Source organism: Tamandua tetradactyla, chromosome 24, assembly GCF_023851605.1.
Source record: "Tamandua tetradactyla isolate mTamTet1 chromosome 24, mTamTet1.pri, whole genome shotgun sequence".
In the NCBI taxonomy this organism is placed as follows: domain Eukaryota; kingdom Metazoa; phylum Chordata; class Mammalia; order Pilosa; family Myrmecophagidae; genus Tamandua; species Tamandua tetradactyla.
This window is the reverse complement of record NC_135350.1, coordinates 37,136,462-37,160,428: the sequence shown is the minus strand read 5'-3', so window position 1 is coordinate 37,160,428 and position 23,967 is coordinate 37,136,462. Positions and strand designations below refer to the sequence as shown.

At 39.2% G+C, this 23,967-nt stretch overlaps 1 long non-coding RNA gene across 1 annotated transcript; it reads right to left on the bottom strand.

Moving 5' to 3' along the window:
- Positions 1-3,564: 3,564 nt before the first annotated feature.
- Positions 3,565-17,680, bottom strand: LOC143667930 (uncharacterized). Its single transcript, XR_013168202.1, has 3 exons — positions 17,425-17,680; positions 16,049-16,626; positions 3,565-3,635 (listed from the first exon to the last, which is right to left on the bottom strand). It is a non-coding gene; the product is annotated as an uncharacterized LOC143667930 (long non-coding RNA).
- Between the last annotated feature and the right edge of the window lie 6,287 nt (positions 17,681-23,967).

The window sequence follows — 23,967 nt, the reverse complement described above, 5'->3', positions numbered from 1 at the left end:
CAGATATGTCCTGAAACCTAGCCCAGCCTCTCCAGAACATTAGATAGTTCCATCGCCCTACCCCATATGAGTGACAGGCCCTTCCAATATCAAAAATTTAGAATTTCCATAGCCCAAAGAACCTTAAAGAGAGGTATAGAAAGTCAAAGATGATGGTGGAATTATGCAGAAAAGATAGGATTTAACAAATGAGTACAAATTCTGAATCATTAAATTGATATCTCTTTTAGTCTCCAGTATCTTAGAGCAGCTGGAAGTAAAAACCTAAAATTGTGGAATTGTAACCCATGTCAAACTCTGAAATATGTTCTACAACTAATTGTGGTGCTGTGCTTTGGAATTTATAGCTTTTTTGTACATATGTTATTTTTCACAAAAAAGGAAGGAAAAAAAGTCGATTGTGATGATAAAAAAATACTTAAGCCCTCTAGTCTCCTATACTCTGCAGCATCTAGGAGGAAAAACATGAGATGACCATATGGTAGCCCATGACAGACTCTGGGATCTGTCCTATAACCACTTGTTGGAGAGTGCTTTGAAAACTGTTGCCTTTTTATTTCTTTGTTTTGTATATATATTATACTATACATAAAAAACCTAACCTATACAATCAGAAACCTAACCATATACCTATAGGAGCAAGGAAAAAAAAATAGCAAATAAATCCAAAGTGAGCAGAGGACATTCATAAAACTCATAACTTTTTTTCCCAAACGAATTAAAATAGGGTTATGAACAAATTATTTGCAAATAAATGTTCATAATGGCATTATTTATAATTGCCCAGTTATGGAAGCAACCAAAGTGTCCATTTACAAATGAATGAATAAGCAAAATGTGCCTTATTCATGCAATGGAATATTATGCAGCCATGTAAAGGAATGAAATTCTGATACATGTGACATGGATGAACCTTGAAGACATCATGCTGAGTGAAATAAGCTGTACACAAAGGGATGATATGATTTTACTAATATGAATGAAAAAGTTCATAGAACCTGAAATTAAAATACAGATTACTAGGGACTTTGATGAGGGTAGGGAATGGAGAGTCATTGCTTAATGGCTACCAAATTTCTACTGGGGGTGATGGAAAAGTTTTGGTAGTGGATGATAGTGATGAAGGCACACACTGAAAATGTAATTAACACAACTGAATTTTATATCTGAAAGCAGTTGAAGGGGAAAATTTTAGGTTGTATATAAGTTACTAAAACAAAAATAAAATAATAAATCTTCCAACCCAGGGGAGTTAAAAGGAAATTGTTGAGACAAAAACTGAAAAACTATCAGGTGATCCACAGCCTAAAACAAATATTGAACCTCCTAAAATGTCATAGAGAAAAAGAGTACAGGGTTAAGGGTGAAGTAGCAGCTGTTTTATGCCAACAACTTTGATTATGAAATTGCTTGTTTGTTTTGTGAGTGAGTCCTTCTGTTGTCAAACTGCTGATTATTTTTAAAAAACATTATTACAATATTTTCTTCAGAAACTCAAGTCATTGTTATTCTTTTTTCATCCCTAAGGAATTCCTCTTAAAATACTGAATTTGTATTGAAGTAGCAATCAGTAGTATCCGTACAATTCTTGGTAGTCTTATGATGAAGTATTTTGGATATATAGGGACAGTGCAATAATGTTTTCTAGATTTTATTAGACAGGAAATTCAGGGAGAAAACTGGAACTCTTTGTCTCTTTAGCAATTATATGTTTGTTCTCCCATGACTGTGACTAATGATATACATATTTTTTTTTTTTTATTTAGAGCATTATTTTCCTGGAAAGTGATTTTAGGAAATAGTCAGAATATGTCATTCTTTTCTATTGTTCTTCTCATTGCAGTGTTTTAGGATTATGACCAATCTTTGCCTGTGACCCAACCCCATGTTCCTTCAAGCAACAGAACAAAATAGAATGTAGACATATACCTTAGATTTAAAAAGGATATTGTCTTTTTTGTTTAATTGCTTATTCATGAAATCCTCATTTGTCCTTGATTTCATTATCATTAGCACAGCAGGGCTGTGCTTCTATACTGCTGATCAAAAGAGGTCTTCATCTCTTCCATACTCCTTCCCAACGATTATTATATTGCAGTTCCAAATTTACCTTTAAAGAATCACTTTATAGCTCCTTTTTTTGATCTCTTTTATTTCCTGCTTGTAGAATAAAAATTAAGTTTTCCTCTACCTTTGAACTAATCCAACAGATCGATGAAAGGCTCAGCTCAAGTACAATCTCTATTAACTTACCTTTAACCATTCCAATTACAAGTGATTGAACAGTTTTCACTAAATACATTTTCAGCACATGGTATGTATAAGGTGTTGGACTAGGCTCTAACAGAAGCTTGCCTGGTGGAGATATTATTTAAATAGGATCTTAAAGGATGGATAGAACTTGACAGGTAGATTTTGGCAGAAAGCTCTTGTGTGGATGTAATAAAACAAAGTCACGCCAGAGGGAAAGAGTGCAGTCTGTTAAGGGAATAGCCAATCAACTAGACAAACCAGAGTACAGGATTTATGAAGGAAAAATGAGTAAAAATTCTGGAATGGTAGGTTTAGGCAAGGTCATACACACTATATACACATACATATGCGTATGCTTATTTTTAAGCAACTTCAAACTCACAGAAAGTTGCAATTTTAGTACAAAGAACTTGTTTTTATTTTCTTCAGCCATTTGAGGGTGAGTTGCTGTCCTGATGTCCCATCACTCCTTAATACATAGTATATATTTCCCACAAATAAGAACATTCTCTTCCATAATCGTAATACAACCATTAAAATATTGAAATGAATGCTGCTATCTAATTCTCAGACCTCATTCAGATTTTGCCAGTTTTCCCAATAATGTCCTATATAGTAAAAGGACCCAGTTCAAATATCACATGTTGCAGCTAGTTTTCATGTTTCTTTCATCTCCCAGAGACAGCACTTATATATATATCCATGGAAGTGAGTCCAGTTAGAAGGTTGTGTGCAGTGCTCCAGGAAAGAGTGATTGAGCTCAGCCCTTAGATTCTAAGTTTGGCTCCAAATGGCTCTACTACTGTGTTTCCAGTATTTTGCAAACATTTTTGTATAAATTTCTTTTTTTTGTGAGATTTCTCTCTTGATTTTTTTGGTTGGTCATTTGGTCTTGACTAGACAACAAACTGAGGCCACACCTTAGTGATATCCCCTTTCTTTCAATGCCAAGTGGTGAACTCTTTCCCAGGAGATTGTGCAGGGGGGCTATAGGTCTACTCCGCTGGAGTCTATGTGTCTGAACCTTCATGATGACCATGCAAAAATTCTCCACCAACTCTCCATCTAGAGCATTTAAATTGCCTGCATCCAAGGTTTGAAATTTTATGCCAACAGGTTTATAATTTCTATTTAACTGGATGTGTGGCATAGAAATACAATTATGGAGCTATGCTAGAGAAAAGAATGTAAAGTCTTTATTACTCTTGCACTCTCCCTCATATGGTATTGCCACAGGCCTATGCATGATCCAGCAATAGTTTTGATCTTAATTGATCTGTGTTCCACCTACCCACAGGTAGGTCCTTACCTGGCAGCACAAATGGAGGTGAGTCTCTTCCTTCCTCAGCATCAGTATGCACAGCATGTTCTCATCAAGGCCTCTGTCAAGATAGAAGTCATCCTGTGCAGTCTGGTGGGAGGTCAGAGCATTCCGTTTTCTCTTTCAATTAGGAAAATGTTTTTACTTTATTAGTAATGAATTTTTAGGCGGGAAAATAATTTTACTTGATGTTCATGGTAAATTTTTTTAAAAAACTAAACTAAATGCCTACATAATTTAAAATTTTAGCTCTCTTAAAATATTTGAGTACTAATTATACTGAGTTAAATAAACTTCAAAGCGAAGCTGTGTCTCCACATTGTGATTACACCTGGCTATGATATTTCTATTACATGACTCTTCATGATCTTTATTTTTACCTGCGTCTAGTGGAAAATGTACCTGGAAGTATCAAAAGTTTCACGGTGGAATTTTATCAGAATCTCTGGCTGTCTCCTCTCAAAGTCTCATTAGTGAAGAGGTGGCTTTTTTGAAGCTGAGCTGCAAGCCATCCTGCTGACAAAATTCCCTGCTGTTGTGGTTAAATTGTGACAAGGACAGGAGGGAAAACAAAGGTAAACTTTCAGTGACCAAAAGCCTGTGTGACATTTGGGAGAAATATTTTCCCAATGGGACTTTCCTGACTGAACCCCTGGTCATCTGAGACCACCAGGTTTTTAGACATATATTTAAATAAAATTGAATTAATCTTTCAAAGTATATCTTTATTTTTCAAATATAAATGTGAAACATAAGCTTCTATATGTTTATGTTTATAAAACATAAAAACTGACGTAGAAGAAAATAATGAGAATTTTCTCATTTTATAGATATTGCATGTGGAAGAGGGACTTAATTTGGATTTATAAGAGGTACAGAATTGCAACGTAGTTTGCCAGTTTTTTCTTTCAGGGCAATGCCCTTCCATCATCCCAAACAGGTGTTCCTATCAGTTGACATTTTAGAGTAGACTATTTGGTCATAGCAATGGAATGCGGTGTTTGTTGTCTAGCTTTGTTTAAAGGATATTTATTACTTTTGTACTAGTTTTGGGTGAATCTGAGAGGCAAGCTATTCCTAATAAGGCTGCTGACATGTTCCATGGGCATTTAATAATGTCTTGGTCTTAAAACACATACCAATTTTCCTATTAAATTCTTTTAACAGTTTTTTTGTTATACAAAAGAAAAAAAGACAAATTGCACCTTTATTAGAGTTAAACTATATTAAAGCAGAAATTGTTTCTATGGGATTCTAGTTAGACAGTTGATTGAATTCTTTCCCCCCATATAACTACATAAAGCAAAAGTGGGAGACACCTTATATAGTTTAAAACATAAGTTCTAATTCATCAAAGTGTCACCGTGTAGTTTACTAACAGAATTTCCAAGAGATGAAGGAATGTTTCTACTATGTATTTCTGAATATATTTACAATTCAATATTTAAGTATATGAAGTTAAACCTTCTCTAAGTCAGTTCTCTCTGCTGCCAAATAAAGATAACAACATGCCTATTTGAGAGCTTTGTACTGATAATCAGATGAAAAAACGTATGGAAAATTAATCTGTGAATGGTGAAGTATTATATAAATTTGCAAAACTGTTGTTACTACTATTGTTTAGATTTATAATTACTTGTGGTTTCCTTTTTTCCACAGAAATACAGAAAAATTAAATGACACAAAACTAATGATCTAGTATTTGCACATTGACTTAGCCCCAAATTGACATAGCCCCTCCCTTTCATGCTCCAGTCTGCAGGGGTGAGGGATTATTTGTGCTAAAACCAAGGGAAAGGAAGTACTGAGAAAATAAGGCAGCTGAGTAGTAACTAATCCTTAAGGCAACATTCTTAGTCAGCAGATACCAGCATTGCGTGCATCTTTCACATAGCAATTTAAGATTAAGATATGGGACAAATATTTTTTGTAAAAGCCATTTTTATTTTAGCGAAAACCTACACACATCACATGATTCCATTTCCCTTTACTATTTTCATTTTAGAGAAACTCTGATAAAGCAAATCTAAATAAACTAGATTTTGAACTTTCCTTTTAAATCTTCTCCACAGCTCTGTTAATAACTGGGCTCGAGATTATGAGATGGGATTTTTCTAGTATACCAACATTGAAATTTTGAAGCTCTAAGACTTTTCTAGTTTTAAAGTTATTTGTTGTGAAGGTATAAAACACAGTTATAAAAATAAACTCAATCCCTTACTTTGGAAGATATGAACATATTTCTCTATTGTCATGGTTAGGGACAGCTGTCAACTTGGCCAAGTTGTGATACCTGTTCATCTGATTGGGCAAGCGCTGGCTTGTCTGTTGCAATGAGGACATTTCATAGGATTAGGTCATGATCACGTCAGCTACATCCACAGCTGATTCCATTTGTAATCAGCCAAAGGGGAGTGTCTTCTGCAATTAGTGATGCTAAATCCAATCATGGGAAGCCTTTTAAGGAGGACTCAGAGGAGACAGGTGCCATTCCTGCTTTGGCTGGTGAGCCTCTCCTGTGGAGTTCATCCAGGCCATCCATCGGAGTCATCGGCTTCGCAGCCTGCCCTGTGGATTTTGGACTCTACACGTGAGACACTTTTATAAATTTTATATTTGCAAGTGTTCCCTGTTGATTCTGTTTCTCTAGAGAACCCTAACTAATACATCTATTAATAAAGCAAAGAATTCAGGACTGAAAAGATACCTCCTTCCTCAATCTTTTAGAGTATCAATCCCATTTCCATCTATTTTGTTTATATCTTTGGGACATTTATTATTTCTCTGCTAGGGCAGCATGAGAAAAGTGTATGGCATGCTTTGGGCCTCACAGGACTTATTTTTCATATATGTAGAGATGGATTTTAGCAGTGTGAAATATTTAGAGAACTCTAGAAAAAAATTTAATTGAATGTCACTAAATGCTAATTTATATCTTATGGGCAATTAATGCTAGAACAATTTTCTCTTTGGACCTATTTTAATCTAAATTATAAAATTGAAACTTGATTTTTAGTGCCCTTTCTTTCTAACAATATTTTCTATACATACTATTTCCTGTTCATTCTTGTTCTTAACTTCTACTTGGGTTTTAAATGACCAGAATGATCCATGCTAAAATTCCAATATAAATGCCAATACTTTGCTGCTGTCACCTCCTTTCCCTGCCCCTCCTCCTTCTCCCTTTCCTTCTCCTCCCCTTCCTTCTTATTTGATCAAAGAGATTTCTTTCCGTCTTATTACCTCAAAGTTGGAGAAGAGGAAACAGAAGACTTTTTATGCATTTAATTCCTAGAATTTTAATAAAAGTGATTGTTTACCATCTTTCTAGAGCCATTCAAGTGAAATACAATTACCTTCCTGAAAATTGCTATTGTATCAAAAAATTTTTCCATTATATAATAAAGACAAAGTAATATTGGCAGAACTGCAGGCTTGCGATTCTAATACTTAAGTTAGACAAGGAAAACATACCCGCCTGCATTTGTAATGAATGTGTATCATTATACTTCATGTTCCGTTTCTTTCCTCATTTATCCCAGTATCTCTAGAGAATCCCTCAGATTTTTGCATTCCTTTTTTGCTGTTGTAAAAACAGCATGCCCCCTTTGAAGAGTATTTTTGTAGAATAATTTAAAACCTTTTTCTCCATGAGACAGTGAATGCATTTGCACTTTCCCTATTCAGTTCATCTCTCGTTTATTGATTAATAGAAAAAAAGATTATCACCAATTTCAATCCTGTACATATTATAGCTGATGACTAGCAGAAGTCCATTACTGACGCAGCAATGGCAGGCAGAAAAGGCTGAGTTGAACTAAAAATTGGGACAAGCCAAGCAGTTTCTAAGTCATCCCTGCATGTCTTGATCAGGGAGTGTGGTGGCTTGGAGCTATGTACCCCAGAACAAAATATATTTTTAAACTTAGTCTATTCCTATAGGCATGAACCCTTTTTAGGACCTTTTAATGAGGTTATGTCAGTTAAGGTGTGGCCCCACTGAATCAGGATGGGTCTTAATCCTATTACTGAAGGACACTGAGAAAGAAGAGAGGAGAAGAGAGGGGAGGAGAGGAGAGACAGAGACAGAAGAGAGACAGAAGCAGAGATATCCAGAAAGCCACAGGGAGCAAATGGAATCTGGAATTCAGTGGAAATGAGAAACCATGAGAGGCCACTACATGCACTGACATATGACAGAAAAGCCAAGAACCAAGGATCACTGGCAGCCAGGTCTGCTGGGAGAAAGTATTGCTTTGCTGACACCTTGATTTTGAACTTCTTTTAGCCTCCAAAACATGAGTCAATAAATTCACATTGTGTAAGCCAACTATGTGCATGAGATTTGTTTTAGCAGCCAAGAAACTAAAATACTTTTCTGTTCCAGAAAGTGAAGTGCTGCTATTACAAAAACCTAGAATGCAGAGATGGCTTTGGAACTGGATAACAGAGAGAGGTTGGAAGAATTGTGAGGTGCTTGATAGACAAAGCCTAAATTGCTGTGAAGAGACTGTTGGTAGAAATATGGACACTAAAGATGCTTCTGATGAGGTCTTGGAAGGATATGACGAATGGGTTATTGGAAAGCAGAAAAAGGTGATCATTTTATAAGGTGGCTGAGAATTTAGTGAAATTGATGGTGGATGGAAGACAGACTTGAAAGTGATGAACTTAGATATTTAGCTGAAAACATTTTCAAGCTATTGCAGTACAGCCTGGCTTATCCTTGCATTACAGTTAAAGTGAGAGGAAATGGATAAATTATGTACTCAACTCTTAAGCACAAACAAACCAAGAATTGATGGTTTGGAAAAATCTGAGCTTGTCTAGATAGTGTGCTCTGAGATTACGGCCATCAGTGACTGTATTAGGTACCTCCCTGAGCTTCCAGAAAGCAAGCCAATGGAGAATAGGGCTCCATTCTCCAGTCATGGATCCACACAACATGGATTCAGTCAGCCATTTCAGTGGGAGTCACGACTGGGAACACAATTATGCAGGAAGTGTCTGTAGAAAGTTCTATTGTCTGATGGTTTGAATACTTGTAAATTGAATTCAAAGCTGAAAATTTCTTGTGAAACATGCATGAGCAGAGCCACTGCCAGCATGGACTAAAAGGGAAAGAGAAGAGACAAACTGAAGAAAAAAATGACTTCTAGGGCAGAACCATGGCAGCCAAGGCCTGGACCAAAGAGATGTCCTCAAGCCAAGACAGCAGGACGCATGTAGGAAAGGGCAAGTTCACTCCTGTGTTTGAAAGGGGCAAGCCAACTGCCCCAGGGCTTGGAGGAGCGAGACTTACACCCTGTTGTTCAAGGAGAGTGCTGCTACCCCAGGGCATGGAGATGGTAGGGCCTTCACCTCAGTGTTCAGGGAGAGCATGGCCACTGTGCAAGTACTTGGGAAGAGTAGGGCTGCCACTCCTCCAGGCCCAGAGAACAAAACAATTCATAGATGACTCTAAACCTGAAATCTAATAAAGTTTGCTTAGCTGGGTTTCGGAATTGTTTGCAACCCATGACTCCTGTTTTATTTCCGACTTGTCCCTTCTGGAATGGTAATATTTATCACATGCATGTCCTTTCTTGTATATTGGAAGCATATAGCTTGTAACAGAGGGGAAATGTGCCCTAGGACAGACTATACCCGTAACAGATTTTGACAGGACTTTGGATTTAGCATTGTTACTGAAATGACCTAAAACATTTGGGATAGTGTGATAGAATGAATGTATTTTGCATGTGGGAAGAACATGTCTTTTTTAGGGGTGGAGCTATATATCCTAGAAAAGCATGTTCTTAAACTTAATCCATTCCTGTTGGTATGAATCCTTGTAAATAGGATTTTTTGATGAGGTTACTTAAAAAGCTTATGGCCCAACTGAATCAGGATTGATCTTAATCCCATTGCTGAAAGCCTTGTAGGGAAGGCCAGGGAGGTGGCGGAGGGGGTGGGGGGTGGAGAGAAAGAGAGAGAGAGAGAGCCACAAAGAGCAGCTGGAGCTGAAAGTCAACAGAACTTAGAAGCCAGGAGAGTCTACCACATGATTGTTATGTGACAGAAAAGTCAAAGACAAAAGTTTACTGACAGCCATTCCCATAGTCTTCTGAGAGAAAGCATCACCTTGATGATGCCTTGATTATGGACCTCACCTAACCTCAAAACCTGTGCCAATAAGTTTCTGTTGTTTAAGTCAACTCATCATGTGGTATTTGATTTAACAACCAGGAAGGTAAAACAGGTAATAAAATGGCTGAACTTTAAATTCTAGCAAATGTTTTTTAGTTTGCTAATTTTGCCAGAATGCATGGATTGACTTTTTTAAAGGGGATTTATTAAGTGACAAGTTTACAGTTCTAAGGCCAGAAAAATATCCAAACCAAGGTCTCATGAGAGAGATACCTTCATCCAAAAGAAAAGTTGATGTCTGTCACACAGGAAGGCACATGGCTAGCATTTGCATCCTCTCCCAGCTTCTGATTTCAAATGCCTCTCTCAGCCACTGTGGATTCTCCTGGCTTCTGGCTTGTTTAGCATCACATGGGAAGGCCCATGGAAACATCTCCTGGGCTCTGTATCTCCAAACATCCATGTCTGGGCATCTGCTTTCTGTTGACATTCCAAACATCTATAAATGTCTGCATCTATGCCACTTCTGAGCTTTCTCCAAAATGTTTCCCCTTTTACATGACTCCAGTCATGTCTCTATCTAGTCAAAAGGTGACACCCACAAGTGAGTGGATTACATCTCTATGGAAGCAATCCAAACAAAGTTTCCACCCTAAACAATAGATATACCCTCACAAGATTGGATTAGGAGAAAGAATATTTCTTTTCTGGAGTTCATAATAGTTTCAAAGTAGCATATTCTACCCTCTAGACCCCCAAAAGACATGTTCTTTCCATACACAAAATACATTAATTATATAAAAAACCACAAAAACTTTAAGCCATTTCAGTAACAATACAAATACCATTCCAAGTCAAAAACAGCATAGAATCTCACTGAAGTCATTTACAGGCATGGTCTGTTCTAAGGCAAAAATTATTTTCTGGTTGTTGACCTGTGAAACTCAGAACAAGGTATCTACTTCTGATCTACAAAGGGGGAACAGTCGTAGGATACTTGTGCCCATTGCCATAGGGAGAAATCAAAAGGAAAACAGAGGTCACCAGACAAAAGCAACTCCAAAAACCCAGCAGAGCTAACTTCATTAGATATCAAAGTCTGAGAGTCATTTATTCTAGAGGTTTGATAGAGTGACAGTTCTACCCTAAGGGCTTGCACAGAAACCTTGTTCTCTCCAAAAACTGGGATTATGGTTGCAATATTGGGAGGAATTGGGAGACTGCCTTTTTCTCAGCTCCACCCTTTCTAACCATCAGGGCAGCACCTGGGCTCACTATGGACTCCAGGGCTCATGCTCAAGCCCCTCAGAACAATGGGGCAATTGCCAGGCTCCCCAAAATCCATGGGGAATGTGGTCCACATCCTCTAAAGCCTGGGGCATCGGTACTCTTTCTGAACATCAAGGCAGAAGGCCAGCCCTCTGCCTCCAGGGAAAATTCCCCCTTTTCATGTGGATGGGTGGGTCCACTCTCTTGCCGCAAGATTTCTTGGCTTCAGATCTTAGCTTCCATACTTTTGCCTCTAAAGCAATGGCAGTAGTTCTATTTATGCAGGTCTTGCAAGTAGCTTGTTTGTTTTCCATGCAGTATACATGGATCACACCCATCAGATAATAAGACCTTCCATAAATCCTTTCTGGATAACTCCATTTCCAATTTTTGTTTTCTGAAATTGCTGACTGGTTCTATATTTGGTTAAATCCTCACTTGGGGCACTATTCTCTGGGGTCTCCCTTTCTGGAAGCCCAGAATCTTCCAGACCATCAATTTCTGGTTTCTTTGTACCAAAGAGTTCAGTTTTTAGCTTATCTCTTTCCTGTTGCATTTTACTATAAGCTTCAAGGAAAAGCCAGGATGCATTTTCCATATAGTTTGGAAATCTCTTATGCTAAATATCCAAGTTCAATCACTCTCAAATTTGGCCTCCCACCCAACACCAGCACTTAATTTTGCCAAATTCCCTGACACTTTATAACAAGGATCACTTTCCTTCCAATTTGCAAAAACACATTTATCATTTCTGTCTAAAACTGTATCAGAAATATCTTTATAGTCCACATATCTACCAACAGGTATGTTCAAAGTAATTCAGGCCTTTTCTATCAAGCATATCACAATTCACCCAAAACCTTCCCCTTATTCATTTGAAAAGCTGTTTTAATATATTTGGTATTTGCAATCTGCAGCACACCACTTCTGTGATGCTAAAATCAGTTTCAGTTTGCTAATACTGTCAGAATGTAATATACCATAAATGGACTGGCCTTTATAAAGGGGATTAGTTAAGTTACAAGTTTACCATTATAAGGCCACAAAAATGTTCAAACCAAGGCATCCAGAGAAAGACAGACCCAATGTCTGTCACATGGAAAGACACATGCTGGTGTCTGCATCCTTTCCTGGCTTCTGGTTTCAAATAGCTCTCTCAGCCCCTGTGGATCTTCCTGGCTTCTGGCTTGCCTAGCATCTCATGGGAAGGCATATGGTGATCTCTGCATCTCCAAATATCCATATCTAGTCTTCTACTCTGTCAGCACTCCAAACATCTCCTTCAACATTCCAAGCATCTCCAAATGTTTATATCCAGCAAAACTGTCCTTCAAAGATGAGGGAGAGTCTAAAATATTTTTATGCAAACAGACACAGAGGATTTGTGAGCAAGAGACCTGCTCTACAAGACATACCAAAGGAGCACTATAGGAAGATAAGAAAATACAAGAGAGAGAGCATTGGAGAAAATTGTAGAAATAGAGACTGTCAGTAGGGTAAAAAGAGAACACAATATTAGAAGTATAATTGTTTTAGTTTGCTAAAGCTTCCAGAATACAATACACCAGAGATGGGTCAGCTTTTAATAAAAGGGTTTATTTAGTTAAAAATTTATAGTTCTTCAGAGGGAAAGCAGCTACCTTTCCTCTGAAGTTTTCTGCTACATGAGAAGGCAACATCTGCTGGCCTTCTCTCCTGGCTTCTGGGTTCCAATGGCTTTCCCTGGGGCAATTCCTTTCTATATCTCCAAATGTCTAGGCTGAGCTGCAATTACTGAGATAAGCCATACTGAGCTGCTGAGCTCTCTTCTGACCTCTCTCTTGTAAGCCTCCAGCTAATTAATTTAAACCTCATTCATTGTGGAAGGTGCTACCCTTATCCACAGAACTCCACAGAAACAGAACAATGGGGCATCATCACCTCGCCAAGTTGACACCTGAACCTAACTACCGCGATAACGAACAAAGCTGACTGTGAGTATGGTTGAATGAGGAAGGATAGGGTCATGTATGACACCAAAAGGAAAGATAAGGATAAAATCTGAGACTGTGAAGCTTAGTGAAACCTAGAGTGGACAGTGATGGTAATTAAATGTACAGATAAAAGAAAGTACTTACATAAGGAAGAACAAATGAATAACAACATCATAAGGTATTGAAAATGCAATGTGTGTGGATTATTGATAACTGGGGTTCATAGTTAACAGTAGCATTTTAATATGCTTTCATTAGTGTAACAGAGGTAATATACCAAAGCTAAATGTCAATAAGAGGGGAATATAAGGAGGGGTATGGGATTCTTGGTGGTGGTGTTTCTCTGTTTTATTTTTTTAAATCTTTCTTTTTTCCCTCTTCTTTCTTTGCAGAGGAAATGGACATATTCTCATATAGACTGTGGTGGTGAATGCATGACTCTGTGATAATACCAGGAGCCATTAAATGTTTACCTAGGATCGATTGCATAGTGTGTGAATAAAACTGTTTGAAAAACAAACAGAAGGTACAAGTGCTGGAGAAAACAAACAAGTGCTGGAGAAAATGTGGAAAGCTATGTCTATTCACTGTTGGTAAGGGAAGTAGAATGGTACAGACCCTCCGGAGGACACTGAGGTCATTCCGTAGGCTAGTTAGAGGGTTGTCAAGTGATCTCTAGCCTTATTATTAGGCATCTATGTGGAAGAACTGAAAGGAGGAACACAAACAGACTTTTGCACACAGGTGATTATGGTGGCAGTATTCATGATTTGCAATGGATGGAGGTGGCCTAAGGGTACATTGACTGATGAATGGAAGGACAAACCATGGTGTATATATACAATGATGTATTGAGTGGCTGCAAGAAGGCGTGAATTTGTGAGGCATGCAACTAGGTGAATGAAACTTGAGGACATTGTGTTGACTGAAATAAGCCAGAAACTAAAAGACAAACACTGTAAGTCCTCACTAATATGGACTAACTATAATGGGCAAACTCTCAGAACTGAATTTGAGAGCATAGGTTATCAGAGGATTGAATGTGGGAGACATTAGAAAATCTGTGATTAAGGAGTACAGAATTACTCTCTATCTGGGCACACCTTCCCATGAAGTTAACCTTGGGGAAAGATAATGAGGGCACAGAACTGAGAGAGTAGGTGCAGGAATGTACATAATTGTTGACAAAATTGGAAGAGCTGGGGAATATTGGAAAATGCAATAACATGTTAAACTTGGGAAGAAAATGGGAAAACCTCTGAAGAAGAACAAAGTTACCAGGAGTAGCTGCTTCATTCCCAGCTCTACTCAACCTGATCAGCCTAGGTCAAGAACAGGAAGAAAGAGGAAGAGAGAAAAGCAGCTATCACAGACCCATTTTACAGCAAAAGTCCAAGAGGCAGATGATGCTCTGGCCTCCAAGAACATGCAGCCAGGTATTTAGAACCTGGCCCCAGAGGAGCCCTGAGAGCCTTGCCTCTTCCCTTGACAGCACACTGGACTCACCCACCTCTTCTGCTGCCTTAGCTTTATAGTTGTCCCTGCTGCCACCCACTGGTTACAAGCCTTGCCCCTCTCACTCACCACCCAGCTGCAGACTCAGACTCCTTTTGTTCTCAGCTGCCTTCCTATCAGCCGAAGCTGCAACCACCTCCCCTCCCCTGCTGGCCTCTCCCTCTTGGGTCCATGCCCACCTCTGTTAAACAGCCCCCTTCCCAGCCACACTCCCTCCCAGTGCTCCAGGCCCAGCCTCTGTCCTTGTAGGTAATCTACTGCCTGCTAAACTGCCCCTTTACCTACACAGGGATTAAGAAAAAAGCCAAGTTTGACGCCTCTGGACTTTCTGGAAAGTGACCAGTAACAGTGCTTTAAATTTGGTAAATATTCCATCTATAGTAGTTTTTTAAAACAGACTTTTTTCTACTTTTTTACTACCCTCCTTTCCTTTCCTACTTGGCCCAACTCCCCCACTGAGGCTGCATGGATGCTGGTGCTGTGACCTCTTCACCTGCTACCTCTTTATCTAGATTCTATTCCTGGATATTTCTTACTAAGTGGTCCATGGTCATATTTTGTCTCCTTGTCCTTTGCAGGATGCAAGACCCTGGCCATGGGAGAAGACATATTTGACTGATTCATCTGCTCCAGCAACCCCTTCCCCCTAATATGACCTGACCTCCTGGCCTCCAACTTCTGGTGGGAAAAGGGATCCTCTGAAATGGTTCTCCCAAACATTTAAAGGGACTCCAAATGACTGCCATTTCCTCAAAGAACTTCCAACTCCATAACCCATCAAAATCTTCCCATGACAGTCCCAGCCTCCCAAGTTGGGCTATTCACCTGGTCCAGGGTAGTATAGTCCTTTCTACCTCACATACTTCTTCTATGTGCATTTTTCGTTCCATTTCTCAAAATTTAAACATTTATTTCACAAAAAATAAAGTTCCAGTTGCAAAAAAAAGTGGATAATTTTTAAGCTTGATAGAGCTCTGAATTTTTTAAACATTGGGCTTAATGCTACAAAATTTAAACACCTAATGTCTGCAACTTTTAGGAGTATTTATATCTATATACACTCTTAAGATTTTTGTTAATTAGGCATTATCAAGAAGAACATACTAAATAGAAAGTCAAACACAGACAAATACAAGATTAATTTGAACCATAATTTTGAAAGTTCTTATTCTGATAGACATGAAAGATTGGACATATGGAATTTCATCTGATTTCTTTCTCTTTACAGGTTTAAATGTAATCTGTTATTATAAGAGTCTCATTCTCTGGCCACTGTTCCTGATTCTGATTTATACTTGGCCAGCTCAGGAAGTCTGGTTAGAACTAGTTTAGCTAGTTGGGGTTGGGGTTAACTGGTTATAAGGGGCTTAGATTGCAAATTGGTCATGGGGAATTTAAATAACCAGCAACAACATACATTATTAAAAGGGTTAGAGCCTGGTTGCAAGAAGGGGAACAGTTTTACCACCCTGGACTCCCCCTTTTAGGGCAAATTGGGCACTCCTGCTTTCTTTCGATAGGAATACTGATGTGGTCCTAGAGGACAGAGGTCTTTCCCATTAGTGGGAGGGAGCTCCAGGGGTCTTACCTGTAAATGTCCACCTTTCCTCATGCAGGCTCCTGTTCCTTGGTGTCCTGATTAGGTAAGCTTGATCACCTACATCTGGAAAGCCAGGCTTCTTGAGAGCTCCTCCTCTTGGACCCAACCTTGGTTAATGCCTTGTAGGCAATCTCTACATGTGCAGTGGGCAGCCACAGCCTCCTTGTCTACTTTTTGCAGCCTTCTTTTTAGGTCCGGAGCACTCTGCCTCATGAAAGCCAGGTTAAACTGCAGCGTGTTATCTGGGTGCTCAGAATCCATGCTCATGTATTGCTGGTAGGCTTTATGTATTGTCTCCAGAGATGCACATGGAGCCTCTTTTGACTTGTGGTATATAAATAGAACTAACTGAAATTTTGCGGCTTTGGGGCCCCTTTCTGCACCTCCACCACAACACACAGTTTAAAGTGGTCTAACTTAGCTCCATTCTCCTGTTCATTTGCGTCCCACTGGGGATCTGTCTCAGGAATGATCAGGGCAGGAGGCACATAGAATTGGCTATTAAGCAGCAAGCTGTGTGAACTAGTAGCATCCTCACGGGCTTTTTCCAAGACCTTGCTGCGCTCCTGGAATAATGAAAGAAGGCTGAAATGTTTTGAATGTCCACCTAAGTGGGGTTGCAGACAGCACAAAGGAACTGAAAGACACTCTTGACTTCCTTAGGGCCATTTCATAGGAAGATTTATTATTCAGTTTCCATTTCTACAACTCAGAGGTGGTAGGAAAACTATAGGTCCCTCCTCCGAGGATTGCCCAATCCTCTAGTCAGCCCAAAATTGCATGCTAATTACCCTGCTTGGGACTAAGTATTTCCCTGGCCAAATTGAATACCCTGACTGGCGTGGGATGGAGAGCAAGTCCTTCCTGACCAGCAGGCAGTGGGGTATATATCAGTATTGGAATCTTTAGAATACTGCTGCACATATTTGCCTAGAGCTTGGGCCAGTTTGGGGACCCAGGTTGGACTCATTCTTTTTAGATCTCTCCTCCTTTCTGAAAATTCTTACAGGCATATAAGCACATAAAAGATCGAACACATGGAATTTCTCCCCATTATTTTTTCCCTTTTGCAGTACAAATCTAATTGTAAGATGGCATTATAATTGAGTTCCATTCTCTGGCCAGTGTTCCTCATTTTCTTGTTCATACTGGGGCCAGAAAGTATTACAAAAGAATATCAACTGTTTTTCATTGATTCATTGCTAAATATAGATCAATTTTCCAGAATGTATTTTAAAGGAGTGCAGGCAGATGTATGGCTATTAATATTTCCCACAGTTACAATTGTTTGGTTCCCACAGATTTCCTGGGGTTAGATCTGCCTAGCAGGGCTGGAATCTGACATATAATAAGAAGTTACTCACCCTGAAGGTGTATGTTCCTGGAACAGTTACTTCTTTCGAACTTAAACTGCACAGAAGATCAGCAACAAAAGTGGCAATAAACTGCTCGCAGCTTCAAGCAAATTTACATCCCATAAATTTTGATATGTTGTGTTCTTATTTTCATTTGCCTTGAGATATTTATGGATTTCTTAAAATTTCTTCTTTGACCCACTGGTTGCTTAAAAGTGTGTAATTTAGCCTCTATATATTCTTGAATTTTCCAGCCTTCCACCTGTTATTGATTTCCAACTTCATTCCATTATGATCTAAGAAAGAGTTTTGTATAATTTCAACGTTTTAAAATTTATTGAGACTTGCTTTGTGACCCAACATATGGTCTTATACTGGAGAATTATCCATGACCTTTTGAGAAAAATGTGTATCCTGCTGTTGCTGGGTTAATGTTCGGTAAATTTCTAAGTCTAGTTCATTTATTGTATTATTCAAATTGTTTCCTTATTAATCCTCTGTCTAAATATTCTATCCATTGATGAGAGTAGTGTATTGAAGTCTCCAACTATTATTATAGATGTGTCTGCTTCTCCCTTCAGAGTTGTCAGTGTGTGCCTCATGTATATTGGGACACTGTGACTTGGTGCACAAATATTTATGATTGTTCCATGTTCTTGATGAAATGTCCCTCTTATTAAAACATATTGTCCTTCTTTGTCTCTTAATTGCATCACATTTTAAGCCTAATTTGTCTGATCTTAGTATAACTACCCCCACTCTTTTCTGGTTGTTGTTTTCTGGCTGTTTGTGTGAAATAACTTTTTCCCACTTTTCAATTTTGACCTATTTTTGTATCTTGGATGAAAATGAGTCTCTTGTAGACAGCAAATACATGGGTCTTGTTTTTTAATCCATTCTGCAGTCTATGTCTTTTGATTGAGGAGTTTAATGTATTAACATTTAATGTTATTATTGTAATGGCACTACTTTCTTCTACCATTTTGTCTTTTGGATTTTATATGTCATATCTTATTTTTCCTCTCTCTCTGTCTTTACCCTTACTGATATTTTATATTCTTCTCCAAACCTCTCTCTGCTGTCTTCCTATCTGCCTGTAGTGTTCCCTTTAGTATTTCTTGTAGAATAAGTCTCTTATTAACAAACTCTCTTAGTGTCTGTTTGTATGAAAATATGTTAAACTCTCCCATTTTTGAAGAACAGTTTTGTTGGATATAGAATTATTGGTTGGTAGTTTTTCTTTTTCTTATCTTACATATATCATACCATTGCCTTCTTGTCTCCATGGCTTTTGCTGAGAAATGCACACATAGTCTTATTGAGTGTCTCTTGTATGTGATGGATTGCTTTTCTCTTGCTGCTTAGAGAATTCTCTCTTTGTTTTTGAAATTTGACAAACTGGTTAGTAAGTGTCTTGGGGTAGTCTTTTAAAATCTATTCTGTTTGGGGGTATGCTACACTTCTTGGGTCTTTAATTTTATGTCTTTCATAAGAGATAAGAATTTTTCAGTGATTAATTCCTCCATTATTTCTTTCTGCCCCTTTTTCCTCTACTTCTTCTTCTTCTGGGACACCCATAACACATACATTCATGTACTTCAGGTTGTCATTCAATTCCCTGAGGCCCTGCTCATATTTTTTTCATTCTTTTCCCTATCTGTTCTTTTATTTGTAGGATTGCAGATATCCTGTACTCAAGTTCACTAATTCTTTCTTTTGCCTTTTCAAATCTGCTTTTGTATATTTCCATTGTGTTTTTCATCTGTTCTATTGTGCCTTTCATTCCCATATATTCTGCCTTTTGTTTTTCAAGCTTTCAAGTTCTTTTATGGTCGCACAAAGCCTTTTTTATATCCTGCATGACTTTGGTCACCCAATGTCTTCTTTATATCCTTTATGACTTTTGTTGTATCATCCTTTAACTCGTTGATTTGATTTAGAAAATTTGTTTGAACATTATTAATTAGTTGTTTCAACTCCTGTACCTCATTTGAGGTGTTAGTTTGTTCCTTTGATTGGGCCATATCTTCTTTCTTTCTAGTATGACTCATGATTTTTTTGCTGATGTCTAGGTATCTGATTTTCTTAATTAGTTTATCCTGTAGGTCATTTTCTCTCTTTTACCTAGGGTTTTATTGTTGGTTGGCTTTGTTCTCTATCTGTTCTTTGATATTAAGTTCAACTAATTCCAGACTTCCAGCATAGCTTCTGTTTAAGTGATCAGCATTTATTCAGCTCTTCTGGTTCTTCCCCTGAAGAGAGAGTAGACTCTATCAAGTTTTCCCAGACAAGACCATCAGGATTCAGGAAGAGGGTGCAGCCAGTATCAAGGTTCCCTGAGGATGCCACCTTGCAGTCTTCCACTCTTTCCTGTGAGGTCTCTTGATTCTGTGTTTTTCCTATCCAGCCAAGCTCTTGCCAGCCTGTAGCTCCCCATTAGTGTAAAGTGGTGGAGTGCCTTAAATTCTCAACAGAACCTGTCCCTGCCAGGGGCATGGTTGAGGCAGAGGCTGAAGTAGATGAGCTTTAGTTATCTTTGATTTCCAGGCCAGGGGACTGAATTCTCTAAATGAGGGTTGTCACTTGTTTGGGTCATGCCTCCACCTTCTTCTTAGGGAAGATATACTTTTTTATGGAATTATCTCCTGCACCTGACTAGTTACTTTATCACTCAGGCATATCTTAACTCTGCCCTTGCTTGGGCTGTGTTGAAACCTGAGAATGCCTCCAGCGTTATTTAATGGGCTGTTAAAATGTAAAGAGAGAGAGAGAGAGAGAGAGGGAGAGAGAAATAGGAAATTCCTTTTCAGAGAAGACCCCAGTCTCCCAGGTTTGCCAATCAAGAGCCTGCATTGGTACCTGGCTCTGCGTGCCCCTTTTCTTGGAGCACAGCCCTTTTCCAAAATTTGGAACTCAGTCAACTCCAAATCTTGTTGTAGATGCTTTGTCATCTACAACTCTGCTCTGTCAGGAAGAAACCTCAGGTTCCTTTCCTGCTTGCTCCAGGTTTATCTGTAGTTGGAACTTGTATTCAGAAGTCTGCATTTATTAATTAATTTCCACAATTGGAGTTTGGTTGAGTTGCCTCCCCTTGCTCTTAGTAGAGACTGCTTCTTTTACCCACTGGAAAGCAAGTCCAAAATAGCCTGCCATGCCAGTAGGGGATAGGCACCAGGCTCTGCAGTTCAGGAGACTTTACTTACAGTTCTGCATTGTAATCTTTGCCCTTCCAGCCATGCTAGACCAGTGTACAATATGTGTCTTGTCATGGGAATCCCCCAAACTGTCGTTTCAGACATTTCTTGGCTATTTATTGGCTGCCCTAGAGAACAAACTAAGTTTCACACCTCCCTACACTGTCATCTTCCCTTTATATCCTAAAGTATTATTTTTGAGTAAAGAATGGAAGTGGATCCCTGTTACGGAGAGAGTTGCCACATGGTGTGTTGTGGGAACACAAACTCAGGCACAACAGAAGTTTTTAGCAAATGAATACTTTATTATATACAAAGGATAAAGGGTTAAAAGAGAAGGGAAGGAGAGCCTATCTTGGCTGGTTCCTTGGGGAGGCCAATTTCTTGGGTCAGAGTCTGTAGATGGAAGCTCCACAGACTCCACTTGATGTCAGAAAGGAAAGACCCTGTGCTGTTTCTGTATTGATTATTTATACACCCCAGAGGAGAGAGCCTTGTCACTATGAGTTCCCATCCTGATAAGCATCTGGGGCTACTTATTCCAAGTTTTCTGGCATTCTAATTGTAAGCTGCCCGATTGTGATATACCAGAAATGGAATGGCTTCTAAAAAGGGGAATTTATTAAGTTGCAAGTTTACATGTTCTAAGGCTGTGAAAATGTCCAAATTAAAGTAAGGCTATAGAAATGTCCAATCTAATGCAACCAGGAAAAGATACCTTGGCTCAAGATGGCTGATGATGTTCAGGGTTTTTCTTTCACCTGGAAAGGCACAAGGTGAACATGATGACATCTGCTAGCTTTTTCTCCAGGCTTCTTGTTTCATGAAGCTTCCCCAGGGACACTTTCTTTCTTCATCTCCAAAAGTCTCTGGCTGCATAGACTCTTGCACTAAAAGTCACTAAAGTTTTTTCCAAAATAGTTCCCTCTTAAAGGGCTCCAGTAAGCAATGCAACCTCGAGTGGGTGGAGGCAATTCTCCATGAAAACCATCTAATCAGAAGTTGCCACCCACAATCAGGCAGGTCACATCTCCATGGATAATCAAAAAGCTCTCATCCAGCAACATTGAATGAGGGTAAAAGACATGGCTTTTCTGGGGCACACCACAGATTCAAACCAGCACACCTGGTTAGGTGTAGTTGGGCCTTTTCGTTAGACCTAACATTTTCCCACAGCTGTGAAATGGAAACAGACTAAAAACATCTGCACATGAAAGAAAAGGAGATGGGGGTGGAGTAGTTGAGGGCTGGGAGATGACCACTAAGCATGTGTCTATGACTTCCCCTTTCAGCTAGGCCTAAGTTAAACCTCTTCATTAGCTTCCACAACATAAGCCCATCTCCCACCTTGGCCATGAAGTTAGAGTTGGGTTAGGCCTACCAGTCCATGCTTCTCAACAATGTTGACAATAAAGTTTTGGAACAACATCAGCTGCAGCAGATTAGGAGGTTTTACCTATGCATAACATTACTCCAAACAGAATAATAAGACCTGTTTGGAATAATGGGTGCTGCTCTCCAAGAGACAGCTAAAGAGGTCTACATAGAATCAGTTTGTATACTTTGCAGTCGGTTAGCTTGCCTGTGGATCTTAGTCACTTCTTTCTCCACCTCCCCTGAAGAGTAACCCACATACAGCAGGATGTGTTAACAATAGCATGTATGTCTTCTTTTAGGGCTAGAAGGAAGTCAAAGGCAACTTGATTATCAAACATTACTTTGGCTAGAGTCTAATGACTTTTGCTGTGCCCAAAGGGTTCATGCTATGAACTCATCGCTGTCAGCCATGGTGGGTGATGGATTGTGTCTCATGTGTTCATTGGCACTTTTCCAAGTCAGGGCAATTATAATCTTCCAGAGGAGTTAAATCTATAGTCATGAGCCCTCTAAGAAAATCATACTTTGCTTGATATAATAATACATTGGAAATATTACTGAACCACCTGACAGTTTCACTAGACTGGGAGTTGTTGTTTTCCAAAGTTTGTCCAGGGGTGTATAGAAGAATTTGTCATAGGGTATAAATGAATGATTTCCTGGTGTTAGTTAAACACAAGGCAGGGAAAATCAGTTCTTTGAGTATTAATCTGGCAAAGTGGGGACAGGAAGTGAATGGTCAAATGATGCTTCAGCAGTTGGCCAGGTTCCCTGCCATCATGATGTACTGGGTCAGGGGGATGAAGCTGTTTTCTTTTCAAGTTGCTACCAGATCAAATATGTAGAAAACAGGAAAGGGCAGCAGTAATTTATCCTGACAGTGTGGTCATGCAACCACTTCCTGTGGAATTCACTTTTCTCAGCCTATTTGCAGTAAGACCACCCAATCTGTCTACCCTTTGCTCTGAGCTGTAACCTCACCCCTTCCCATTGTCTTGACTGCCTTACCCATATCTTTTGAACAACTTCCACTCCTTCATGATAGATTGGAGTTGTCAGGACTCCTTGAAATTGTCTCATCATGTTTCCCAAGGGAACTGGTGGCCCAACGAGGAGTAAGCATCACCTATTAATCTCCAGTATGTGTTTATCAGGTCCCATGGATTCAGCCCCCTGGATTTTCACCCTGTGTGTGTTAAACTCTCTAGATTCACTTCCATCATCCCACCCCTCCTCCCAGCAGTCCTAATCTCCCACCATCTTGGGAATCCTGAGGAGGGTACAATGTAGTGAAAAGTGGGATGATTCCCTTACAGTGGCTGAAAAGAAGAGTCCCAATCATTATGTCTTTGGCCTCCTTTTTGACCCCGATCCTCATCTTTGTGGTCATAAGATTGTACCCTTAAGGTTGGACTTGCAAGAAAGCCTGGATTCTGCCCCAACTCTCATCCGTTCCCTGTGCTAGAAAGTGAAATAAGACTGTTTCCCTTCTAGGGAACTGCTGAGTTCAGTTTCCAGAGGATCCAAGTAATTTGGACAGTTCATCCAATATGAGAGTTGTCAGGGTGCAGATGGTGAAGTTCCTTCTTTTGGTAACTGTTAAACCTCTCTAAAATTCCAGCTGCCTGTGCATAGTGGGTAAAATGGAAAGGTCTATCTAATTCTGTAAGTTTGGGCCCATCACAGAATGTATTGTACAGTAAAATAGGATCCTTAGTCAGAGGAGATGCCATCTGGGTACCCGAAGGGATTGCAAAGCCACTTTTCCAAGGCATCCCATATATGTACTGTGCCTGCACAACAAACTGGAAAGGCAAGGCCATAGCCTTAAATAGTAATCTCCTATGACCACGGCATAGGATGTATTTTGGAATGGTGAAGACAGCCAATGTAGTCTATCTACCATGAGTGGCCTGGTGTGGGTGAGTGGCCCCTCTGGGAATAGCTCCTAAATGCTATTGACATCTCTCACATTGATAAA